The sequence below is a fragment of the Rattus norvegicus genome, chromosome 13 (genome assembly GCF_021556685.1).
Source record: "Rattus norvegicus strain SHRSP/BbbUtx chromosome 13, alternate assembly SHRSP_T2T, whole genome shotgun sequence".
Taxonomy (NCBI): domain Eukaryota; kingdom Metazoa; phylum Chordata; class Mammalia; order Rodentia; family Muridae; genus Rattus; species Rattus norvegicus.
Window position 1 is genome coordinate 84,664,126 of NC_141546.1, and position 27,933 is coordinate 84,692,058.

Genomic DNA, 27,933 nt, shown 5'->3' on the forward strand with positions numbered 1-27,933 from the left:
TGAAAGAATCATAGAAATTATTTGTTTTGAGCTGCTACCTATTAAATTAAATTTGCGTGCTACAGAGAAAGCTGCTGGAGGTGAGTCTCTGGCAGGAAGCCTAGCATAACCTCCTGAGGCTGATTCATCTCCCTGCTGGCCCTGTGCAGACTGGTCTAATTCATCTCCGTATGGCCCTGTGTTAGCTGTAGCTGTTAATGATATCTTTCAAAATTGGGTCACCACCCAACCATGCAGTTATTCTGACCGCACTACGGTGAGAAAGAGTCAAGCAGATGCTTATTTTTTCTGTTCTTCCCCAAGTAGTGTTAATCCAGTCAATAAATATATGCCGACAGCCGTATAGGTCATAATCTTTTATTAGAGAATGTTTGTTTCTCCATTTCTAGAAAGCCACGAAGTGAATTTCTCAGAAAAGGACTATTCTGAAGTGATGACTTTCATAGCTGTGTAGTTGGCAAAGGTTAAAGGCCTTGTAAAAGAAATAAAGGGCTCTGATATATAAGAAATACAAAGAAATCCGATGACTGAATTCCCACCAAAGAGAGAGGAAAGGGGAGTAGGGAGATTGCTCAGTCGGTGAAGACCTTGCCTAGTAAGCATAAGGATATGAGTTCAATTCCTAGATACGACATTAGTAAGGCCAGGCATTAGAAACAAGCTTGAAATGAATCACCACACTGAGAAGGCAGTGCCCAGCAGAATCCTGAATGCTTGCTGGTGATCTGGATTAGCCCGATGGGGAAGCTCCACGTCGATGAGAGAACCTGTCTCAAAATGCAATATGGTTGTCCCTTGAAAAAAACAGCACCTGAGTGTGATAACTTGCTTCCACATGCACACACAAGCGGACACCTACTATGTGCCCCCCTGTGCATGCCCCTTCAAACATATGCACGCACATGCATACTCACAAAGGAAAGATAAATACTGTTATAGTCTTTAGGTTCTTTCAGAAGACATGCTAACATAGTCTGTTCTAGACTGTAACAGAAAATAGCTCTGAAAACAAATGGGAACTCAAAAACCGAAATTCGCAGTCCTCACAGGAAGCCTAGCACAGTGATTACTCTGAAGGGCTTCACTATTTTACATTGTCCGGTTATTACCACTAATACTTTTGATTGAAATTCATTACACATTTTATATCCAATGCTTTCTTTTTCTATTAGATGTCCATAAATTAATATTTCCCTAGGTTTACACTGCCTTTAAACCACTGAACGTTCATAACTTCAGATAGGACATTATATGCATATGGCTGGTGGATTTTTTTTCTGAGAAATTAGAAATAAGTTTGCTTAATTACCTTTAAAAAGCTTTTCTGTATGTATTTTAATGACTTTTCTGGATTTTTTAAAAAATACTCTGAAGGGTTGAGAGCATGCAGCAGCACATCGCTAAAAAGTTTAAACTCCAATTACCTTTCAGGACCAGTAAATGGCCTAGTGCTAGGGTACAGAACTAGTAGACGGCACTTGAATGTTTTCTAGTCGCAACTGTTGCCCTCCATGAGGGATTCTCTTAGTTGCTTCGCCATTGTGTCAACAGTATAAAGATGGACGTGTTTATTCTGGCCCACGGTTTCATATGGTTTAGTCAATGTTCCTTTTGGCTCCATGTTCCTGGGGCAGAACATTATGGCTGTGGTAGCATTGGGTGAGAAAGACTGCTTACCTCATGGCTGGCAAAGGCAGTCAGAGAGGCCCCAGGAGACGACACATCCATACATCTCTTTCATTGACCTAATTTCCTCAATTGGATTCTGCCTCCTGCAGTCTCTAAAACCTGCTAGAAGAACACCATACCCGAAGGCTAAACCCTGAGCACATCAAACTGTTGAGAGGGTGCTTCATATCTACCATCATTACGAGAAATAATAGGCGTTTGTAACATTCTTAACTATATGTTTTAAATTGTTACACTAACAGTAACTCCTATGGTCTCAGTCGACTAAATAAAGCAATTCTTTACTGAGCATTTTCAATACTGGAAGCGTCCTTCTGAATACAGCCACATGAGGCTGTGAGTTTAAACTTTCGGAATCACAAACGTTCTCAAGCAACCTACCTAAGGTGCTATGTTTTTAATCATCACACTGAAGATTTGAACCCTCGTCCTTCAAACACTCATATCTGTCCTTAGCCACTACCAATACTAATATGGGGATGTTCTAAGAGCCCAGAGAGTGTATTTGGCCTCTGAACCTGATCTCTGCACTATACAGTGTCCTTGTGCATGACATTTGTGTGGGTTGTGACCTTCTGGCTTTGATTTCATAAAAAACATAGGATCAGGGAAGTCTGCTCCCATGACCACACAAAGATGTGCTGGAAAATTGTTATGTCTGATGCTCACAGGATCTGTTGTCCTTGGATGAGAGAGGCAGTATTCAGGGGAGTACAATAAATTATCATGGTCTTTACATCGAGCCTTAAAATCATTTTATTTTTAAAATATAGATGTCTGGATGGAAATGGAAGTTTCACAAAAAAAAAAAAAAGAAAAGAAAAGAAATGAATCTTCACTTCAAAGAAACATCTTGCCCTTGGGCTACTTTCGTCCCACTCTGCAGGGTTTCCGTTCACATCCCCTACAAATAGGAGAGTGGAAAAGTTTGGCATGCTCTTTGATCTATTTTAAAGCCTCTGCTATTACACAGTGACATTTGGCTCTAAGCAACAGTCAATTTTATTTTGAGTGGAAAAAGGAGAATTTTCGAAAGGGAAACCTCGGCAGGTCAATTGTACACAATTAGCACCTTTTCTAAAGCTTTTACCAAACCACTGTTGTATCAAAGAAACTCTCCGTCCATTGTACCTGGAACAGCCTGTTTAAATCACAAGATTAGTTGGAGACATCTCATGCCAAGAACTTCTTGGCCCAGGCTGATGAACTAAAATCTTATCTAGAGCTCACGTGTACAAGACAGTCAAACACTTGGAACAAGACAACTGTTAACATCACTGCTGGTCCTTCTGGCCAGTTGATCTCATGTGCAAATGCTGGAGACTGAGGGTCTTGGAAGACATGAGGCATAGAGAAGTTGGCTAGAAGCAGCATTGTATAAGAAAAAGGGCAGGAACTGAGGATACATAGGCATGGTTACATTCTACCCTATGCCCTAAGTTCTCTTTCAGATCGTAACTTTAATTCTCTAATAAACTTAGTTTCCTTGTCTGTAAGGGGGAAATAAGGACCATAATACATAATGGAATCATTAAAACATCTAATCTGTATGAACAACTGTGATCATAGCTGGGGTCCACAAAATGCAGCCATCAACATCATAATAGGAAAGATTAGGAAAGACTTGGCTTTCAGTCACTCAGCCCACAGTCATTTTTTGGTAATATCTAGACAGCAGAGGGAAATGAAAACTAGCTTTTAACACACTGCCATGTTATGTCACAACTCTGCCCAAGACCAGGTAGGAGAGATTCAAGGCTGGTGCATCAATGTCTACCACCTGGACCTCAGCTTAAAGACTCATCAATCACCTCCCCTAATTCTTTCATGCATTTTTGTTCTTACTTTTTGGCTTCAACCCGAGCATTTCTCCACCCCAGTTTGCTTTCTGTTACTGCAGGCACAGAGCTCAATTCTCCACCCTAGAGCTCACACTCCCAATCAGCTGTTTCCCAGAAACTGGGCACTTTTCTTTGTCACCTCTGTGAAAGCCACAGACTTCAGAGACAGGTGGTTGGGATCCACACATCGCTCCTAGATGTGAGAACTCTCAGTGTTTAATTCCCCCTTTAACTCTGCTTCTTGGTTAGTAAAGAGAATATTGAAATATTCAGGTCCATGAGAACTAACAGGAAATGATATAGGTAAAGTTGGCAGAAGGCACAAAAATGAATGTTATTTTAAAGGCTGGTCACAATCACCTTCACAATCACTGGAGGTCCAGTGCAAAATGCTTCTGCCCATATCTTCCTGTCATCACTGCCCATAGCTGTGTCTTCTGTAATGCAGTCTATTTGATGGTAAGGGAAATCTCCATGGACATTGAGCTTTTTGTTCTAGCTCCTAATCTTACTTCCTTCTTCTAACTCTTGATATATTTAACAATTTCTCTTAACCTCGACTTCTACAGCTGTTGAGATAAAAAGTCCCAGCTCCCATACAGATGGCACGAAAGCTAGAAAGGACATCTAAGAAGAGCGCAGGATTCTAGAAATTTAAAGTCACGTCCACAGGACCTCAGATGCATCTACCGCACTGTTGCTTGCAAGTGTACATTGTCTCCTTGCGACTTGGCCTTTCCAGGAGAGCAGAATTTTGCTTTATCATTTTCAGTACAACGTTTGAATTTATTGTGAGTGAGTATTCTGTATTTTTTTTTTTTTGGTAAATTTTAAGCACTTAAAGAGGATGCTTTCTACTGCATTTGGAACTGAGAAAAGGATGAAGAGATATAGAGAAAATAGGCTTCAAAACAACCTAGCAGGAGAAAGCTAGCATTCTCCTCTAGAGAAGACTCTTCTAGCACAGTGCCTTCCTCCTGCCAGCACCCTGCTAAGCATACTGAACCCCTCCTCCAAAGCTATTCTTATACAGTGCCCAAGCTTTTTGACTTCCACAGTCAAGGCCTGGATAATTTTCAAAGCTTCAAAGTCAGCTTAACTGCGCTTACCAGAGACCAGAGCCTGCATATGTCAGGAGGACTGGTAATTAGGTGTGCTAAAGAGATTCCAGAAAAGAGATGATCTAGAACAAAGCCCGGAGGCAGAAGTCAGAGCCTGGCTGGACATGAGGTATGCCTTTGAGGGTCATGAATAAAGCTGTTCCGTTGCACAGTCATACAAAAAAAAGTTTCTTTCTCTTTTGCTATTATTTCTTAAGTTCCTCTTAGTCTAAATGTGAATTAGTCAATAAACAACGGAAAATGAAGCTTTTGTTTAAAAGGAATTTATATTTAAATACCTACGAAATATTTAACGAGATGTCTAACGCCAGACTAAGCATTAGAAGATCTAAATTTAGAGACCAGTTTCTTTCTCTCTCTAAGTAAACAGAGCTCAGCTTTCTATCGATCCCAGAGTTCTCGTCTGTCAAAGGAAAACATGAGGCTGAATGGCCTGAGGTACCTAAGTCTTGTGTCACACATCCAACCATATCCTACCAGACAGCCCAAAGCTACCTACTAACCTAGAGAGCAAGTTAATCCTGCTTGTTTAAATTACAGCCCTGCCATACCCACGGTTGGCTTTGCTATTTATTTATCTTTACTATGTGAATGTCTTGTTCTCCACAAATTCAGAAGTGATATCTTCTCCAGTAGCCAGTACTGCTGTCAAGTGTCTCTGCTATGATGTCATCACCACCAATGACATGCCACCATGTAATGGTCAGTGATTGGATTTGGGAAACCATTTTCATTGCTGCTACGGTTGCAGGCAGCATCCTGCCTTGCTGCTGCAGTTACACTGCTGCTGGTCTCTTGGGATGCCAATGCAGCAAACATTTTAAAGAAATGGCTATGTCAGCCCTTCCTTTATCATAGCAATCAAACTGAAGATTTGGGCATGATTTGTTTTTTAATGGGCTAGGCTGAACTGTCAGAATCACTCATCTACAATCGTAGCTCTATGTCCTTCTACACGGCATGGGCACTTTCTATCTTTAGAGATCATTATCACAAACCTCACTTCGTGGAAGCTCTTGAGCTCTTCAAAAGACCAGAAATCTCCCCTGGCCCACTCAATCAGCATAAGACCTCTAAGACTTAGGCTAGTGATAGTTTAGACTCAAGCTGAGTCTCTTTAATAACTAGGGAACGATAGCCTGGCCTGCAATAAGTATTCTCTTCTAGAACTCTGGAATATTATAATTTATCAGGCATTTCTAAAGAGGAAAGTCAATGAACTAATTAGCATTTCACCACTGTTGCTACTGTTATAATTTAAGATATCTTTCCTGGGCGTTTACTCTCATTAACCTTTACCCTAGTACTAAGCAAGTACTCACTGTTATCAGTGAGGATTTTCTCTGATCGCTCTCCTCTAATTAGCATCCCTTTCAGTGCAAATTCTTACTGCCTCCATCCCAGGAGCACTCAGAACATCCCTGAGTTTATAAATTAAAGTAATATTTACAAGGCTCTTCTGGTCCTTTCTATATTGCCATAGTCAACCACACTCATTTCTACTGTCCTTTCAACATGGGGCCACATACACACATGCTTAATATCAGAATACATAGCATATATTTACAAATTGTCCCATGTGTAATTCTATTGTGTAGCATCTTCTGCCCGATATATTCAGTTGAAAATATACCTTCTAGAATAGCATGGAATGAGTGGGAAAGATGGGAAATTTTGTCTGGGTACAGTGCATTCATGAACAAGTACTAGGAAGAAAGTTGGGACTAAGTTGCAGTGGTCAGGAGTTGGAGGACTTTATTGCAGAGATAAGGGTTTGGGCTTGAAACAAAAAAGGGAGTTAAGCAGAGAAGAACATTTATGTTCCTCTTCCTTCCCTAAAGAGCCTCCCTTAACCAAATCCCTTATCAGACCATTGGTATCCTGCATTCCCCTTAATTCTCCACCCCTTCTGTGTTTACCTCCCTCACCCTCCCTAAGGAGCCACTCACTTTCCCATTTTCCCATTACATCACTTGTATCCTGCTAAGACACGGCTCCAACCTAAGCTGAGCACATTTTTAAATCAATTTAAGGTTCATCATTTTCAAAATGTTTGCTGCTCATGAGTTAGGAAGGCAACTAGTTATATTCAGGAAAGTAATAATACACTGATGTGATATATAGTGCTGACATAAAGAGAGCCTGATTGGAGTCAGGGCAGGAGTGTGGGGAGTGGTGTGAGAATGTCCTAAGGAATCAAGTCAGGTGGGGAAGAAAGTGAGGTAAAGACATGGCCTACTTTGATCAACATGGTACTTTTTCTTCTAAACCAAATGCCCTCTGAGGCAAATATTTCCACACTTGTCCCACGACATCATTTTCATCATCTTCCAGTGAGAAGTATCTTGACTTTTTAAGCTACACACATGAGTATTCAGAAAATAGACCATCTAGCTCCCATTGGCCCAAGGTGTAGTCACAGGATCAAGCTCTAAGTTATTCAAAGAGGAGAGAACTACACTGCCTCATTTGCCACTTTATGATTTTATATCTCTGCTTTGTGCGACTGAACCTCTATCCAAGTGGATACGCCTTCCTAACTCATGAGCAGCAAACATTTTGAAAATGATGAACCTTAAATTGATTTAAAAATGTGCTCCCACTCAGCTTAGATGGGAGCCATGTCTTAGCAGGATACAAGTGATGTAATGGGGAAATGGGAAATGGGAAAGTGAGTGGCTCCTTAAGGAGGATGAGGAAGGTAAATACAGAAGGGGTGAAGCATTAAGGGGAATGCAGGATACCAATGGTCTGATAAGGGAATTGGTTATGGAAGGCTCTTAAGGGAAGGAAGAGGAACATAAATATAGTATGGTTGTATCTTGGTGGCAAATATCTTTCATAGAAAATACATTTGCTACTCCCAATAATCAAATATCATAGCCCAGTAATCTCATATGAGAACATCAGTTGTTTACTCTAGTGATCATGTATAGTCCAGTGTGGGGAGCATATAAATGATAACCCAGGAAAAGATCAAGACTCAACATAGCATTTCTGCTGAATTTCTATTGTTATGCATCATTATAATACACAAAAAATATAAGTCAAACTTTTGTTAGGAAAGTCATTTTATCATAGAGAGACTATAAACACAGACATCACCATAAGGGAGTACCATTGCAGGTTCAGTCGTCTTGATAAGCTATAGAAGTTATAGGCAGGGTTGGTAAAATTAAATCTCACACTCTTCATGGTCAGGGGATGTGAAAGCTTCAAATAAGGAAGAGTGTGGGTATTTTCCCCATGGAGAGGAGAGTCTAAAGCTCTTGGAGGATAACCCAAGAAGAATGGGATAGGAATGGATGCAAGAAGAGAGTGTACATAACACAGTGTGATTCTCATTGATCCTTCAGACACATATAAAGGCAATAAACCCTAAGATAAGTGCATCTCTGTGAATCTTTCAGAGACAAGGCTTTGTGTGGAAACTAGCAAAACAGTTGACAACTAAATCAAAAAGAAGCAGAGAATAGAAAGAAACATGAGAGCTGACATCCCTGAGCATTTATCAAAATCTGGGGTAATGGGTTATGGATTTGGTACTCTGTGAGTAAAGGCTGTATCATCCTTGTTCCTCTGGACAGACCATCTCAGCAGGTAACTGGGTCACTGCCGAGTTTATGTGCTCTAATTGTCATTAATGGAAGCAAGAAAAGTAGGTTGGCCTGGGTTCTGATGTAATGTGACTTTGTAAGGTCCTAATGGAAACATCTTAGGGCCAGCTGAAAGGGGAGAAGCAGGGCTTACTGAGCTAATAGAGCAGGTCTCTTGGCCTTTATAACATGCACATTTGAGAAAGACAAGTCACTGTAGTTCAGCTGTCCTGCACTTCGAGGCTGTTAAGTACCACTCCTAGCCTACTCACTATCCTGACCTACTCAATGGCCTCCCACTGCCCTCTAGTCATAACAAACAAAACTATCTCCAGATATTGTCAGAGATCCTGGGATTAGGTAGGTCAAAGCCATCCTTAGCCGAAAAGCACTACAATATAGACTTGGGGTTCCTAATAGAGTAAAAAGTGTTAAAACTGCAATCAGACAGGTTCATTGGAGGAAAGAGTAATAAAGTAGACCTGTGGGAATTGCCAATATTTGGTCCAGGAAAAGAATTTGCTTAGAAAATGGACTATTTCGTAGATTTACTTTGTCATCTAAGTTTTTCCAAATTGAAGAAGAAAAAACAAGGAAAAGAAGGAAAAGAAGTGTTGGATAGAAACACTTGTCATATAAGCATGAGGCCCAGAGTTGGGATTCCCAATACCCATTGTAAAAGATCTAGACAGACATGGTATTATTCATCTGTAATCCCAGAGCTTGGGAGTAGAAGGAAGATCTTCATGGGCAAGCTGGTTAGCTAGGCTAAGATCTGGTTCAACAAAAACCCCTGCCTTGGTAAATAAAGCAAAAAATCATGTAGAGAAATACACAAAATAGGGAACAGGAAGATAGGGGCAGCTAAGCTGCAGGAGCCCTGTGGTCCACACTGCACCCGGATCTGAAGGGCCTGGTCAAACAGCTCCCTGCAGCCAAATCCCATAGGAGGGAGGGCTAGACCTTCAGAGGGCAGACATGCCTGGGAAACCAGAGGCGACTACTCTGGACCCACAATTCTGACTCTAGAGGAAAACACCTAGCACCATCAGGGTCCCCTGCTCACAGGGACCCAGAAGCAGGGGCAGGCCCTTCTGGTTGCTGCCCTCACAGAGAGCTGAAACTAAGACCCAAGGAGCGACTTCAGGCCCGATACCAGAGGTAAGACCAACTTTTCTGCTCCAAGTGACCTACCTAGTGGACTCAGGACACACACCCACAGGAACAGCTGAAAGCCAGTGGAAAGGAAAGACTACAAACTGAAAGCAGAACACCCTGTTCCCATAACTGGCTGAAAGGAAACAGGAAAATAGGTCTACAGCACTCCTGACACACTGGTCTATAGAACAGAAAGCCACTATTAAAAATAGCAGGACAAGGTAACACCAGAGACAAACTGATGGCAAGAGGCAAGCTCATGAACCCAAGCAATAGAAACCAAGACTACATGGCATCATCGGAGCCCAATTCTCCCACCAAAGCAAACACTGAATATCCAAACACACCAGAAAAGCAAGATCTAGATTTAAAATTGCATTTGATCATGATGCTGGAGGACTTTAAGAAAGACGTAAAGAACTCCCTTAGAAAAATACAGGAAAACCCAAGTAAACAAGTAGAAGCCCTTAGAGAGGAAACACAAAAATCCCTAAAAGAATTATAGGAAAACACAATCAAACAGGTGATGGAATTGAAAGTGGAAGTAGAAACAATAAAGAAAGCACAAAGGGAGACAACCCTGGATATAGAAAACCAAAGGAAGAGACAAGGAGCCATAAATACAAGCATCACCAACTGAATATACAAGAGATAGAAGAGAGAATATCAGGAGCAGAAGATTCCATAGAAATCATCGACACAACTGTCAAAAATAATGGAAAATAGAAAAAGCTACTGGCCCAAAACATCAGGAAATCCAGGATACAATGAAAAGATCAAACCTAAAGATAATAGGTATAGAAGAGAGTGAAGACCCCCAACTCAAAGGACCAGTAAATATCTTCAACAAAATCACAGAAGAAAACTTCCCTAACCTAAAGAAAAAGATGCCCATAAACATACAAGAAGCCTACAGAACTCCTCCCATCACATAATAGTCAAAACACCAAATGCACAAAACAAAGAAAAAATATTAAAAGCAGTAAGGGAAAAAGGTCAAGAAACATATAAAGGCAGACCTATCAGAATTACACCAGACTTCTCACCAGAGACTATGAAAGCCAGAACATCCTAGATAGATGTCATACAGACCCTAACAGAACACAAATGCCAGCCCAGGTTACTGTATCCAGCAAAACTCTCAATTAACATAGATAGAGAAACCAAGATATTCCATTGTCAAAAATCAAGTGACCATAGGTGTGGAGGTTCATTTCTGGATCTTCAATTCTATTCCACTGGTCTATCTGTCTGTTTTTACCACTATTGCTCTATAATACCTCTTGAGTTCAGGGATAGTGATTCCCCCAGAAGTCCTTTTATTGTTGAGGATAATTTTAGCTATCATGGGTTTTTTGTTATTCCAGATGAATTTGCAAATTGTTCTGTCTAACTCTATGAAGAATTGGGTTGGAATTTTGATGGGGATTTCATTGAATCTGTAGATCGCTTTTGGTAAAATGGCCATTTTTTACTATATTAATCCTGCCAATCCAAGAGCATGGGAGATCTTTCTATCTTCTGAGATCTTCAATTTCTTTCTTCAGGCTTGAAGTTCTTATGATACAGATCTTTCACTTGCTTGGTTAAAGTCACACCAAGGTATTTTATATTATTTGGGACTATTATGAAGGGTGTCATTTCTCTAATTTTTTTTCTCAGCTTGTTTCTCTTTTGTGTAGAGGAAGGCTACTGATTTATTTGAATTAATTTTATACCCAGCCACTTTGCTAAAGGTGTTTATCAGGTTTAGTAGTTCTCTGGTGGAACTTTTGGGATCACTTAAATATACAATCATATCATCTGCAAATAGTGATATTTTGACTTCTTCCTTTCCAGTCTGTATCCCTTTGATCTCCTTTTATTGTCTGATTGCTCTGGCTAGGACTTCGAGAACTATATTGAATAAGTAGGGAGAGAGTGGGCAGCCTTCACAGCTGAGGAATGCCGAATGGCTGAGAAGCACCTGAAGAAATGTTCAACATCTTTAGTCATAAGGGAAATACAAATCAAAACAACCCTGAGATTCCACCTCACACCAGTCAGAATGACTAAGATCAAAAACTCCGGCCATAGCAGATGCTGGTGAGGATGTGGAGAAAGAGAAACACTCCTCCATTGTTGGTGGGATTACAGACTGGTACAACCATTCTTGAAATCAATCTGGAGGTTCCTCAGAAAATTGGACATTGCACTACCTGAGGACCCAGCTATACCTCTCTTGGGTATATACCCAAAAGATGCTCCAACATATAACAAAGACACATGCTCCACTATGTTCATAGCAGCCTTATTTATAATAGCCAGAAGCTGGAAAGAACCCAGATGCCCTTCAACAGAGGAATGGATACAGAAAATGTGGTATATCTACACAGTGGAATACTACTCAGCTATCAAAAACAATAACTTTACGAAATTCATAGGCAAATGGATGGAACTGGAAAATATCATCCTGAGTGAGGTAACCCAATCACAGAAGAACACACATGGTATGTACTCATTGATAAGTAGATATTAGCCCAAATGCTTGAATTACCCTAAATGCACAGAACACATGAAACTCAAGAAGGATGACCAAAATGCGAATGCTTCACTCCTTCTTTAGAAGGGGAACAAGAATACCCTTGGGAGGGAATAGGGAGGCAAAGTTTAGAACAGAGGCTGAAGGAACGCCCATTCAGAGCCTGCCCCACATGTGGCCCATACATATACAGCCACTAAACTAGATAAGATAGATGAAGCAAAGAAGTGCAGGCTGACAGGAACCAGATGTAGATCTCTCCTGAGAGACACAGCCAGAATACAGCAAATACATAGGCTAGCAGCAAATGCCAACAGCAAACCACTGAACTGAGAATGGGACCCCCGTTGAAGAAATCTTAGAAAGGACTGAAAGAGCTGAAGGGGCTTGAGACCCCATATGAACAACAATGCCAACCAACCAGAGCTTCCAGGGACTAAGCCACTACCCAAAGTCTATACATGACTGACCCTGGGCTCCAACTGCATAGGTAGCAATGAACAGCCTAGTAAGGGCACCAGTGGAAGGGAAAGCCCTTGGTCCTGCCAAGGCTGGACCCCCAGTGAACAGGATTGTTGGGGGGAGGGTGGTAATGGGGGGAGGATGGGGAGAGGAACACCCATATAGAAAGGGAGGGGGAGGGGTTAGGGGATGTTGGCCTGGAAACCAGGAAAGGGAATAGCATTTGAAATGTAAATAAGAAATACCCAATTTAATAAAAATGGATAAAAAAGAAATAATAAAATCAGGGTTGGGGATTTAGCTCAGTGGTAGAGCGCTTGCCTAGCAAGCACAAGGCCCTGGGTTCGGTCCCCAGCTCCGAAAAAAAAAAAAGAAAAAGAAAAGAAATATACAAAATCATCCTCTAACCACCACACACAGACATGCATGTACGAGCACTAATAATATATGTAAACATGCATACACAGACACTAACAACACACACACACACACGCACACACACACACACACACACACACACACATCCCTTATAATGTTTTAAATAAGCTTACAATTTTATGTTGCTCTGTATTACTGTCAATTCTTAGCCATATGACTAAGCAAGGCAGGACTGAGACCTGTGCTATTCTAAATTCCATTTCCTTTCCATGGCAATTCAGGGTGTCTTGTTCATGCAACAGTGTATGGTTGCTGCATAGCTTTGGGAATGGCAATTCTCCAGAAATATACCAAGAGCAGTACTTTTAGGGATCACTGAAGTAGGGGTTCTGGGCCTCTCACTCCTACATCCCCAGACCTAGTATAATCCCCATTGCTGAGAACCTTGGTCCTATGAAGTTCTACTCTGCTATCTAAATATGATTCACATTCCAATTATAATTCAGTCTGTATACACAGCTGAGTCCTTCTGTGTATTCTCCTTCTCCAAACTTTCTCTTAACTGAAAATTGGATTGAAAAACAGTACCAAAAGGGAAGAACAGGAAGTCTCTGTTATACTGGAAGACTATGTTCTCAAAGGTTATCCTAGCTCTGTGTGTGTGTGTCCTTTTTAATTTAGATTTTTCCCTCTCCACTAAAAATATAAAAGCTTATAAGAAGTAAATGGGTTTCCAAGTTAGAGCACAGAAGAACATCTAACACATAGGTTGCACGAATGTCAATAAAAACAGCCCTTATTGGGGCTTCTAGACAGTAAATAGACCTAGAAGGTATTTGGGAACTTCCTAACCCTACATGACTGGAGAAGCTGATTAGTCCCTGCAAAGAATATACCCTGTGTAGAACTGCTGTCAGAGAGATGTACCATCGACTTCTCTAAGTTCCACAGCATAATTTCTTAATGACAGTCTCCATGATAAAATTGTCAGGGTCTTGAAGGTATGGATCAATGGAGGGGTGCTTTTACATTGGCTCTAAAGCCCTGGCTTTGACTCCCAGAAACATTACAAAGAAATAGCAAAGAAATGTAATTTCCGTACCCCTAGAGCAATGTGTGGTGTTTCAGTGATTAATTATCTAAGATTACATTTTGTATCAAAAGGTATCCACTTAGTGTAGAGGATTTGTGAAAGTCTTACATGGATTTATCTTTTGGAGCTCATTTTGGAGTTCCCTTGCAGGTCGAAAAGACATCCTAAAGAATACTAAATCCAAGAAGTCTCCTCTTTCTTTCTTATTTTTTTTTAATTTTTTATCAGATATATTTCTTTACTATGTCTCCTCTTTCTTAAAGTCCTCCTTTTTGCACACATGGCTACATTATCCACTTTGTTCAAGCCAAATACTGGGAAATTCATAATCAATTGTAATTTTCCTTCATCATTTACCCTTCATATCAAAACAATGATAAAGATTTATTTCCTCTGCATGTTTTTTATTTTGATAGTACCAACATAAATTATTGTTGTTGTTGCTATTACATTATTATTATTATTATTATTATTATTATTATTATTATTATTATTATTATCATTATTACCAGTATCGTTATTTCTCCTCTGGATCATTAGAACCATTTCTGTACTGGTCCACGTTCATTATAACCCTCAGCCTCCCTGCAGTATTCTTCTTGACAATTCTTGTTGCTCCAGCGTAGCCTGGGTGATTGGAATCTTGGCGTATAGCATATAGTCCTGAATCATTGAAAGTGACCAGCTTTCAGATTCTAGGGGCAGGCAATGGGCTGGATATTTGAAAATATGTAAATTGGGTTCTGAAGCTGGTAACTCAGCTGATCAAATGTTTGCCTGGTATGTATAAAGCCCTAGGCTCTGTCCTAGCATGGCATCCACTGAGTGTAGTAGCACAGGCTTGTGATTCCATGAACTCTGGTAAAAGCAGAAGGATCCGAAGTTCAAGGGAGTTTGAAGCCCATCAGGTCTGGAGACTTGTTTGCATAAGTAAATAAAATACAATCTAAAGTCAAGCACAATGTTCCATTCCACTCCAGAATCAATTGTCTTCTAAACTCAAATTGATGACTGTACTCCACTTTGTAACACTCTTTGGGGCAGCCTGCTGAACAAGCATGTTACAATCAGAGAGCATTTGACTGCCAAGTATCCAAGGTTCTACAGAGCACATTGCCAGCTCACCATCAAAGTCCTGTTGTTCTTTTATCTAGAGCCCGGCTCTCCTTTATCATTTTTCCTTTCCTGTTCTGGTCCAAACAGAGCCCCCCAGAACCTAGACTCTTAACTTTATTTCTAATTTATCTCTTTGTCCCATTCATCCAGTCTAACATGAAGAAAAGGAGAAAGTTATATGATTAATTTAATTTACAACAACCTAGTTTCCACCAAGTCTTATTAAATCAACAAGCACTGAACTCTTCAGATACATGCATATTTCTAAAGATGGCAATTTTTATTGGATATGTTTGTATTTACATTTCAAATGTTATCTCCCTTTCCTGGTTTCCCCTCCAGAAACCCCTTTTCCATCCCCCTCCCACTGCTTCTATGAGGGTCCTCCCCCACCCTCACATGCACTCTGCCTCCCCGCCCTGGAGTTCTCCTACACTGGGGGATCAAGCTTTCACAGGGCCAAAGGCCTCTTCTCCCATTGATGTCCAGCAAGACTATCCTCTGCTACATCTGCAACTGGAACCATGGGTCTCTCCGTGGGTACTCTTTGGTTGTCAGGCTCTGGCAGAGCCTCTCAGAAAACAGTTGTATCAGGCTCCTGTCAGCAAGCACTTCTTGGCATCTGCAAAAGTGTTTGAGTTTGGTGTCTGTATATGGGATGGATTCCCAGGTGGGGCAGTCTCTGGATGGCCTTTTGTTCACTTTTTACTTCACATTTTTTCTCTGTATTTCCTCCCATGAATATTTTGTTCCCCCTTCTAAGAAGGACTGAAGCATCTACACTCTGGTCTTCTTTCTTGAGCTTCATGTGGTCTGACAATTTTTTATAGTGAAGAAAATCTTGAAAAGTAATTTCACCAGCAGAGGGTAGTGTCTGGGGAGAAAGTTTCACTCTTCTTAGTAAATCTGACCTGAAATTACCCATGTTGCTTGTTTTTAACTTATCTTCTGCACCAAGTAGGTGTCTTATCACCTACTTACAAAGTTTTCAGAAATGGGTTGTGGTTTGAGCTGTCGACGGTTCCTGTAGGAACAATCACTTGTCTATGTCAGCTGTTCATAGGCCAAATGTAAGCCAATATTTAGTACAAAAGGGTAGATTTCCTGGAAAATGGCAGCCAAACACTTCACGTGGTCTGTGCCCATGACACAGAAGCTTTTCAATCAGCGGGCTGAGCTCTACAAATGACTTTTACCACCATGAGTGAGAGCGTTTGTTAGACACTGGCCATGGGTTGCTGGTGAAACTAGTTTTGAAAGTATCTGGATTATCTGTAATATTCTGGAGTTACATATTTCATGTACATGAAGTAAAATACTCAGGGTACAGTGAGGCCTGTAGACTGTGCCAGAGTGAGCAGTGGCCAAGGCTTCCTCTCGAAGAACCACAATATGACACCATTCCTCTTTGTGTAAAACTTCCCAGTTGCCTAATGTCAACTAGAACATTGACACAGGATAAAAACAGCCAAAAGAAGCGAGACCGGATTGTGAAGGAGTTTATAGATCATATTTAATGAGGTACACTGTCTGCTCGTGGATGTTCATTTACTGTGGACGTTCAATACAGAAGTTCATCTACATATTTTTCTCTCATAATGATGCTGGATTATACAGACCCAGTTCACTTCAACCCCTTTCTGACCACTAACATCTTTCATCTGTCAGACATTTTATTTATTGCCCATTTACACACCCCAGCACATTGCTCATTTACACAAAAATAGCATTCTCAGACAGCTGAACCTACTCTAGCAGGCTACAGACCATGTGATTATTAGTCCAAGGAGTTTGCCTGTGAAGGGACAGTAGTTCAGAAGCCAAGTGCATAAAGGCAAGAGAGGGGCAGGTTAAAGCAGGGGTTAGAACAGAACTGGGAAGGAGACCAATGTGGGTAAAATTTGAGGAGAGGCTTTCTATGTGACCAGGGCACAGAATGCTGCTAAGCTAGAAGTAAAGTACACAAGAGAATACCCAAGCCTTGTAGAATATTAGACAGGTCCACACACAAGGCACAGGTTCTATCAACCATCCCTGATGGGAGGATGTTTAGCGGTATCTATGCATGCAGTGGCTGTCCCTTTCAGAAGAAGGATATCAGCGAGAAGTGTGTTTTCTAAATAGAGAACACACACACTGCACACTCACAAGCAGATCACTGGCTGAGCACGTACATGAGTACCTGCCAGTGACACACAGAAGTACAAATCCTCTCTGCTACTGAAATAATGCAGAACATCATCGAGGCTTTAAACTATCAAGTCAATCCCCTACGCCCTCTCCTTGCCATCCTGTGTTTGCCATCCAACAATCACAGATAGATTTCCATATTCTTAGACATCAGGTAAGGTGATCGTGTATTTTCTTAGCTTTTGAAATTATCTCCATATTTCAGCTCTATTAAATAATCATTCTCCCCAGGGCAACTCAGGATCAGCACCAGCAGGAATGAGATGAGGACTAGGAACTCAGATATCTTGAGAATAATGAAGTTTCAAATCAGAGGCTTCTGGGGCTGTCTGGGGACTTGCCTTTGAGCTTCTTTGAAAGATGTGAGACAGAGATAACCAACCTTCTCTCTTGTGAGAGAGAAAGGAAGCTTGGTCATTCTCTGGGGTGTTCTGTGGGCCTCTGAAGGTGTTCTATCCATCCAAATGTCCCAGAGAATTCAAGACACCGAGAGTCCTATTTGCCAAAAGAAAAAGTAAGGATGGAGAGAGAGGCCAGAGGAAGAATGGAACAGCAGTTGGACAGTGGGGAAAAGATAGAATGTGTAGGAAAAGCTGCCATCTATTCTGCTTATTTCTGTCAGCTCCCAACAGTATACTTCTTTTGCACAGGAGGGCAACTCAAGGGGAACTACAACTTGAGTTTTGCTTAAATTGTCAAAACAGCATGTAGAAAGTATCTGTAAAATACTACTCATTACACATGGCTATGATTGCTAGTACCACATTCAAACCCAAATAGTTGGCATCAAATGTTTCAGTGATGTTTTAAATGCAAAACCAGCAAAAAGAGGATATATTTCAATAGTAGAGCACTGCTGTACTTGCCTAGGTACAATCTTTTATTGAAAGAATAAAACAGATCCAAAAATTAACTCCATGTTTTATGAATACTATACCAGCCCTAATAACAAACACAACTAATGCCAATATTTCTCAAAATATTCCACAAAGTAGAAACAGAAGGAATGCTACCTATTTCATTCATGAAGTCACAGTCATGCTGATACCTGAACCAACAAACACCCAACAAAGAAAGAGAACTTCAGACCAATTTCACTTATGAATATTGACACAAAAATACTCAATAAACCTAATCCAAGAATACATCAAAACGGTCATTCACCACAATCAAGTAGGCTTCATCCCAGGGATGGAGGGATGGTTCAATATACAGAAATCCAGCATCATATTCCACTGTATAAACAAACTCAAGGGAAAAAAAAAACACAAGATGATCTCACGATCATTTCATTAGATGCTGCAAAAGCCTTTGACAAATTATAACGGACCTTCACATTAAGTCTTGGGCACATCAGGAATTGAAGGTCCATACTTAAACATAATAAAATCAATATATAGCAATAAAGCACCAATAGCCACATCAATTAAATGGAGAGAAACTCAAAGCAACCCCATTAAAATCAGGGACATGACAAGGCTGCACACTCTCCTCCTATTTATTCAAAATGGCACTTGAAGTTCTAGCCAAAACAATTAGACAACAAAAGGAGATCAAAGGGATACAACTGGGAAGGAGGAAGTCAAGATATCACCATTTGCAGATGATATTATAATATACTTAAGCAACACCAAACATTTTACCAGAGAACTCTTACAGCTAATAAGCAATTTCAGCAAAGTGGCTGGATATAAAATTAACTCCAATAAATTAGTAACCTTCCTCTACACAAAGGATAAACAGGCTGAGAAAGAAATTAGGTAAACAACACCCTTCACAATATTCACAAATAATATAAAATATTTTGGTGTGACTCTAACAAAACAAATGAAAGATCTATATGACAAGAACTTCAAGTCTCTGAAGAAAGAAATTGAAGAAGATCTCAGAAGATGGAAAGATCTCCCATACTCATGGATTGGTAGGATTAGCATAGTAAAAATGGCCATCTTACCAAAAGCAATCTATACACTCAATACAATCTCCATCAAAATTCCAACTCAATTCTTCACAAAAATAGAGCAATTCCCAACTTCATATGGAATAACAAAAACTCAGGATAGTAAAAAACAATTCTAAACAGAAAAAGAACTTCTAGCTAGCGTAATCACCATACCTGACCTCGAGCTGTACTACAGAGCAATAGTGATTTTTAAAAAAACTGCATGGTACAGAGAGAGGCAGGTAGATCAATGGAATAGAATCGAAGACCCAGAAATGAACCCACACCCCTATGGTCACTTGATCTTTGACAAAGGAACTAAAACCATCCAATGGGAAAAAAGACAGCATTTTCAACAATGGTGCTGGTTCATCTGGAGGTAGAAGAATGCAAATTGATCCATTCTTATCACCCTGTACAAAGCTCAAGTCCAAGTGGATTAAGAACCTTCACATAAAACCAGATACACTGAATATAATAGAAGAGAAAGTGGGAAAGAGCCTTGAACACATGGGAACAGGGGAAATTTTCCTGAACAGAGCACCAATGTTCTCATGTTCTAAGATCAACAATTGACAAATGGAACCTCATGAAACTGAAAAGCTTCTGTCAAATAAAGAGCAATGTCAATCAGACAAAAGAACAACCCACAGATTGGGAAAAGATCTTTACCAACCCTACATCTTATAGAGAGCTAATATCCAGTATATTAAAAAAAAACTCAAAGAAGTTAGACTCCAGAGAATCAAATAACCCTATTAAAAATGGGGTACAGAGCTAAACAAATAATTCTCAACTGAGGAATCTTGAATGTCCAAGAAGCACCTAAAGAACATCCTTAGTCACCAGGGAAATGCAAAACGACCCTAAGTTCCACCTCATACTAATAAAAGTGGCTAAGATAAAAATCCTCAGGTGATAACAGATGCTGATGAGGATATGGAGAGAGGGGAACACTCCTCTTCTGCTGTCAGGATTGCAAGCTGGTAAAACCACTTTGGAAAACAATCTGGCAGTTCCTCAGAAAATTGGAAATAGTTCTACCTGAGGACCCAGCTATCCCACTACTGGGCATATACCCAAAAGATGTTCCAACATATAACAAGGCAACATAGTCCACTATGTTCATAGTAACCTTATTTATAATAGCCACAATGTGGAAAGAACCCAGATGTCCTTCAACAGAGGATGGATACAGCAAATGTGGTATATTTTCAAAATGGAGTACTATTCAACCATTAAACACAATGACTTCATGAAATTCATGGGCAAATGGATATAACTAGAAAATATCACCCTCAGTGAGGTAACCTAGATATAAAAGAGCACATATGGTATGTACTCGCTGATAAGTGGATATTAGCCCAAAAGCTCAGAAAACCTACAATACAACTCACAGACCAAATGAAGCTTAAGAAGAAGGAAGACCAAAGTGTGGATGCTTCAGTTCTACTTTAAAGGGGGAACAAAATAACTATAGGAGGTAGAGGGAGGGAGGGATCTGGGAGGAAGAGAGGAGGGGAAGAGACAAAAGGCAGCAGGATCAGGTTTGGAAAGAGACAGGAGAGAAGTCCAGAGGATGAGGAAAATGAATAGAAACATGTGCAATGGGGGAGGGAGAGGACTGGGTGAAACCACTAGAAAATCCCAGACACCAGGGAAGCAACTGAATCCCAAGACCCAACAGCAATGTCATTCAAGGAAATACCCAATAGAGCCGGGAGATAGACATGGCCCCCAGATAAAGGATGAGGCCACCCATCCACCTATCTCAAAATCTCTAACCCAGAATTGCTCCTGTCTAAAGGAAACACAGGGACTAATTAATAGTGGAGCAGAGACTGAAGGAAAGGTCATCCAGATACTGTCCCACCTAGGGATCCATCCCATCGGCAGACACCAAACCCCAACATTATTGCCAAGAAGTGCTTGCAGACCACAGATGCAGATACTCACAACCAACTATTGGACTGAGCCCAGGAACCCCAATAGAAGAGTTAGGAGAAGTATTGAAGGAGCTGAAGTGGATTGCAACCCCATAGGAAGAACGATTACCTCAACTAACCAGACCCCTCAGAGCTCCCAGGGACTAAACCACAGAGCAAAGAGTATACATGGGTGGGTCCATGGCTCCAGCCACATATGTAGCAGAGGATGGCATTGTCTGAATGGAATGCTAGAGGGGTGAGGCAGGAGTGGGTAGGTGAGTAGGGGAGCACCCTCTTAGACACAAAGGGGAGGGGGAATGGGATGGGGAGTTTGTGGAGGGGAGACCAGGAAGGGAGACAACATTTGAAATGTAAATAAATAAAATAATTACTAAAAAAAAAAAGAATTGAATAGGAAAAGGAAGGTCCTATTTATGTTCCTGTTTAGACACTTAGTTGCAGGGTGTGGAAGGCATCCGCTTTCAATTCATGAGAAAAACACTCATGGCATAAGAATTATTACAGTCTACTTGCTGCTTAATGAACGGCAGATAATGCGTGTGCACGCACACGTGTGGGCATATATAAAATCCATTAAGTTATATGGCACTTAGTAATTCATTGACAGCGAATAATAAAGAGTCTGTGATGTAGGTAGGTGTAATTACCACCATTTAACAAATAAAAAACAAACGAACCCTTAAAAGATTAGTGACTTGCTTAACAACAAACCATGGGACTTAAGTCCAGCCTTAGACCAGCTCTCTTTGCTCTCAGTCTTGTATTTTTCCACAAATCTGTATGTTCAACTTGGTAGTGTGTTAGTAAACTAGACTAAACATTTTTAAATTCTAAGTGTCAGCAAAGATCTCCAAAATTGCTGCCCTTTATGCTTTGTCCCTCACAGGCTCCTACATTGTAAAACTGATTGCCAGTGTGGCAAGGTTGAGAGATGGTGGGCACCTCAAGAAATAGACCTGGGTCAAAGGTGTCATGGTTGCAGAGGCAACACATCTTAAAAAGGTTGATGTCTGTCCAGAGACTGGGTCTGTTTCCTCAGGACTGAATTACATCTGGTAAGAGCGAGGTAGGGCTCACAGGACTGGATTAGTTACAAGAATGGTCATTATTGTATTACATTCCAAGTGAGCCAGCCTCCCTTTGTCTCTCTCACACAGAGTCCTTCCTCCCTTGCTAAACTTCCTCCTTCTGCTTCTATGCCATCCCATGGTTCAGTGCAGCCTGGTCCCATCCCAGAAGCAGAAGCAGATGTTGGCCCCGTGCTGTTAAGCCTGCCTGTATTCAGTCTGTTAGATAAAGTAAACTTTGTCTCTTCATAATTTACCCAGCGTAGTGTTGATCACAGCAACCCATAATAGACTAAGGCATCAAAGAAGCAAATACAGAGGGGACACACACGTGAAGTTTCCTGAGCAGTAGGAGTAGGGCGACCACACCTAGCCACTCCTCTGCCTAGAACATCTTCAGTCCTAAATTCTTTTACTGTCCACCCTACATCCCCACATCACAATCACCCCTTCCTCCAAGAAGCCTTCCCAGGTCTGCAGGCCTGGGAATCTTCTCTTCCTGTATTTAGTGGGGGGGGGGGGGGGGCTCAAGGTCATTGCTGCACACACACCATGTTGTAAATGTCTCTATAGAACTCCTGTCCTTTCCCAGATACAATGTGAGCTCCTAGAGACAGGAAATGTGCCCCCCTTTACTTCGACTTGGCACTTTTGAAATATTCAAAAAGTATTCCTAGTTTGAATCTTCTGCATACGTTTGCTGGTGGGACTGCATGCAACCGGCCAAGGCTAGAAATGAAATCTGCCTCCCTCAGAAAGAATCCCGGCACCTTGCACCAATCCTCTGTACTAAGCCCTAATCTCCTGTGTGTGAGTCATCACCAGAGCAACTGCATGAAGAGGCTTTGCCCTTCTCTCGCAGAGCCATAATAAAGGTTAGTTTACTTTAAGCAAATAGTGTTTTCTTTCCTCCTTCTATTTTTTTTTTTCGGGAGCTATTTTTTCCTTCTATTTACTTAACCAGTGGCGGTAAGAAAAGAAAAATGACTCCAATTTCTATTTAGATATTTGATATGCAGCACACTTAGATAAGGATAGCTATAAATTGCCAGCTAGGCACCATTTGGATACCCGAACTGTGTTCCTTCTATTTTAGATCTCAATATAGCAGAGACAAGGTCTGTGGGGGAGGAACATGCATACTACTTAGAGATGTAAAGGTTTAAAACTGTATCATTCCTGATGCAGTGTTTGAGCTTGTGATCAGCATTGCACACTGAAAGAAATGCACGCCTCACAGAAACTGAAAGATGGCAGCAATCTTCAGAATTCAATGCAGACAGCATTGCCTGAGCACTGGTTCTAACCTAACCACAAAATGGCTATGTGAGCCCAAGAGAGGTGCCGACTGTTCTGGGCCTGCTTTGTCTCTTGGAAAAGGAGTTAGGGGTGGATAAGACTTGGAAAACCCAAGTTCGCTTATTTCTACCAGGAGTTGTGTGGTTTGCCTTGCTCTGTTATTTGGGTGAATCACATGTCCAGTGTTCCGGTGTTGTCTCTATTGGAGATGCACACTCCCACTCTCTGGAAATGTCTTGACTCTGCTCACCACATGCATGCTCTAGTGATCTTTCCCTTTTTTGGAATTACTCAGAGATCAGACATGGCTGCTTGAAAGATGACCCCTTGGATTAATTGTGTTTCTCGGTGCATTGAAAATATTTGATACTTGAACTGGATTCATCTGAGACATTTGATCTTCATACATTTACAGGCAAACCTGTGAAACAGTTGACCCTGGACTTCCTCAGAAATCCCCACTCTCAACTAACAGATTAGCTATGTGTATACACTTCCAGACCTGAAGAGACATCAAGAATCTCACGCGCACACTTTCATGCCAAAGTTTGTTACTCACAAATGGTCTTTGACCTCCCATTGTCTTCAGAATAGAGTTCAACATCTCCTCTTCTCCCTTCCCTTCCCCTCCCTCCCCTCCCTTCCTCCTCCCCCCCCCTCTCTCTCTCCCCCTGGGTAGCATTTCCCCACTGCTTTCTTTTGTGATAAACTATCTCGTGCCCTACCTTTTCGTGCTACACTCTGAGCTTCCCCACCCCCATCATTCAGACCATGCCTTTCTCCAGTGCCTCTGCAGGCAATTAAATGGCATGGCGTCCATCACGATTGTCAGCCCAGCATCTATAACTTGCAATAGATAACAGACTTTAGTGTTCTCATTCCTTCCTGTTTTCTTCATCCATTTGTGGATGACTTCGTTGACTAAGTGTGGCTCTGGTTACACAGAGGGAATTAGAGCAGAATAGCTGTGGAATGTGTCGGTAGAGTACAAAATGTTAGTTTAGGCTTTTGGAAAAAAAAACATAATTTGCAGGTAGTAGCAGTATACATCATAAACACAGGGCCCTGGTAAGTACAGAGAGAAGTACGGAGATTACATACCTTGGCTCAGAGAAGGTCGTTGTTGTGATAGGTAAGTAAAAACAAACTCTATGTGATACATTTAGTGCTGTGATGTGGATAAGGAGGGGACCCTGAGGAAGTGGACGTGGTTAAGAATGGCTCAACCCTTGCTAGGAGTTGAAGGGTGGGAGGTTTCGAGAAGATGTTATGGAAGGAAGTAGCATGTAAACTCACTTGTGTACTTCAAACTGGAATGGAAAAATAAGGGGAATAAAGAGTAAGAAGAAATCAAAAGGTAAATAGCTCAATGCTAAATAAAAACAGGAAAAACACCACAATGTTACTGTGAGACCACATCCTGCCCCACTGCTGGGCAAGGCCACTGGGGAAGTGAAATGCAGGTGGCTAAGCATGTGCTGGGCTTTAGGGAAGCACAGTCTGAGGTGTGAGAAAGCCGGAGCTAGTATTCCCTGGCTCCAAAATTCCTGGACATTCAGGCTCCACTTAGCCGTGAGGAGTTGAGAGCAGAGTCAGGGCCAGCGGGCTGAGGGCAGAGTCTAGCCCAGGGCAGGGTAGAATGGGAAGCTCCGGCTTTGCCCATCAGTGAAGGTCCTTAGCTTGGCTATGGTTGTGGCTAGAAGTATAGAGGGGCCTTCTGCGGGAGGCTTTAGGCTGCAGCTTGGTAGTCAAAGACCCCTTCCGTACTCCCCATGGTGGTTCTTGATGAAAGAGACTGTCCTTGGTTCTAAACCGTTTATTGGTTGTTCATCATGGGAAAAGGATGTGTACAGTACCAACTTCTCAGGGTGGACCCGAGATTAAATACCTTTTGCAAGGAGGAATGTCTGGGAAGGATGCTTATTGGCCAAACCCTCAGGGCTTCTAGTCACCTCATTAGCATGGAGAACTCTATTCTGGGCCTCTGTGACCACAAGTCACATATCCTTATGTGGGAAGTGTAGCTCTCATTCCAGGCAGGAAGCAGGGAGGCGCCTACCTGTCAGGTATGCGTTTCTCAACTCGCTCTACCCACCAATCTTCCTGGCATGGTTACCATCCCACAGTCCAAATTATACATATGCTGGAAGAGTCTCAAACATTTTTGACAGTGGATCACAGAAATAAATGTGCACTTTGACCCAATACAGATTGAAACAAAATGTCACCACACCGCATACAGTATATTTGCTCTTTCATGGTGTTACCTAAATTTGTAACCCATAATATGTATGAATGGCCTTACTTTCAGGACTACGTAAAGTGCCACCTTCCTACTAAGTCACCTAGGCCTCTCAGACTTAAGCTACCTGGATCCCTGAGTTCATGTCTGTGGACATTTAGATTTCTGCTGCCGTACATCACCTATGGTGCTATCATGTAAAGGCAACTTCAGGTGTTTGGTGTCAATCAGGTTCTGGTAAATGCTGCAGGCAGTCCATTGTCCTCCTCAATCTTTATAGCCACCATCTTAGGACCACCAGCCTGCTCTGACTGGTCATTTCTGGCAGCTTACCTACCTCGTTCTTGCTAACGAGTTCAAGGAGAATCCTTGGCCTCAAATGAACAGATGCTTGCCCATGGGGCAGCCTGGCACACACCAACAATCCCAGCAGTAGGGAACTAGCAGAATGGAGACCAGAAATATGTGAACATTTCTTGTCTAAAACATAAATAAATATGGCATTGGGATAGAGAAAATCAGTTTATAGAGTGACACTACGTTACTACACTACACATATACACTATGTATGTTAACTATTCTAGGAAAGCTCTCATGCTCAGGAGTAGTTGGTGTGTGTGTGTGTGTGTGTGTGTGTGTGTGTGTGTGTGTGTGTGTGCTTTTAATATGGTTAGACTGGTGGAATCTTTTGCTTTTTTTCTATCTTTTTCGATGTGGTTTTATTTTGTTTTCTTGGTTGGGGTGGGGGGAAGTTGCATTGGGTTTTTGGGTTCTTTTTAAACAACCTTAAAGTTGGGTGGGTAGGAAGGAGGAGAGGAATATTATCAAGTGATATTTAAGCTCAAAATAAAAAGACACAGGGTAGGGGTACACGTCAGTGCTAAAGTGCTCACCTGTGTGAGGCTTTTGCACTTGTCCTCAGTACCACAAGCAACAACAAAATAGACCCCTTTCCTTGATGCACTCTGGAATTAATATCCAACCAGTCTGATTCTGTGTGATATCTTCTCAGTGCTTTTCATTAATCTTACATCAAATTCTAGACATCTATTTCCAAGACCTCACGGTATCAAAGCAGTCTGTAGAACCAGCCTTTAGTAAAAGATAAATTGCTCTGACCATGAATTTGCATGGTTTAATACTTCAATGATGGAGGAAAATTTAAGAGCCATTAAAAAAAAAACATTGTGTTACTAGAACTTTCACATTCGTGTTGTTATTATGAAGACTTTAAATATATCTATGAAGCAAGGATCCCTGTTCTTACCTGCTCCCGTCTGATAAGTGATCACAGCATTCATTGTGTCTGATTCAAAGGTCACACTTTTCCATTATGCTAATCAAAGGACAGCTCTGACGGGCTGTGCTGAACAAAGGGCCAGCTGAACTGCACAGCCAGCGACCCCACCCTGGGCAGGAGCGTTCATTTACCCAGAGAAAGCCCGTAGCCGAGCACAGCGCCTTGCTTCCTAGTTATACGCTGCTACACAATGACTCCAGGCTCCCTTACTAACTTGGCAATGACTACTTCGCCCTGGTGCTCTGTCAGGGTCACAGGCCTATTTCGGAAGTTACACTGGATACGGAATGTCAGATTCTAAAGGTTAGACATCCCACTTCAGTCATTTATTTGTTAATTTATGGGCCTAGTCTGCATTATTTTCCCTTTAGTGACAGAAGACAAAGAAAAGCCCTTGCTTGCCCGAGGCGGCATGGGGGTCAATAAAAGCTAGACGAAAGAAAGAGCACGTGTTCTCAGAGACTTTGCCCTGTCCCACTGGCTTATACCAACTTTTAGGAAAACAAGAGACCAACTTCCCACCACAGAGACCAGGTTCGCATACCCCTGCATCTTCAGGGGCAGAAATCGCTCTTCTGAAGCTCCACCCCATGTGTGTAATTGAGATAAAATCGCACTACGGGGTAAGCCCGGGTTAATAAGAATGTTACAGTATGGAGGAAAGAGGAAGCTATGTCCAATTGAATTAAGGGTATTTGTGCTAGAGGGTAACATGGGGAGTGGAAAGAACTTAAACTGGGAAGCAGGATGGCTGGTTCCAGTGTCTGCAGAGTGAAGTACTTCTCAAAGTGTAGCTGGAAACGCAGCACCAGCAGGAGGGCTCCCGACTCATGATGCTGAACAGTGAGCTGGGGGGAATCAGGAGTTTCAACTCTTGATCTGGGTAGGCTCAGAAGCTCGGAGGTTCAGAGAAAGAGTTACAACTGCCTATGACCAAGCCAGGGTTACACCTCACACCTTCAGGTAAGA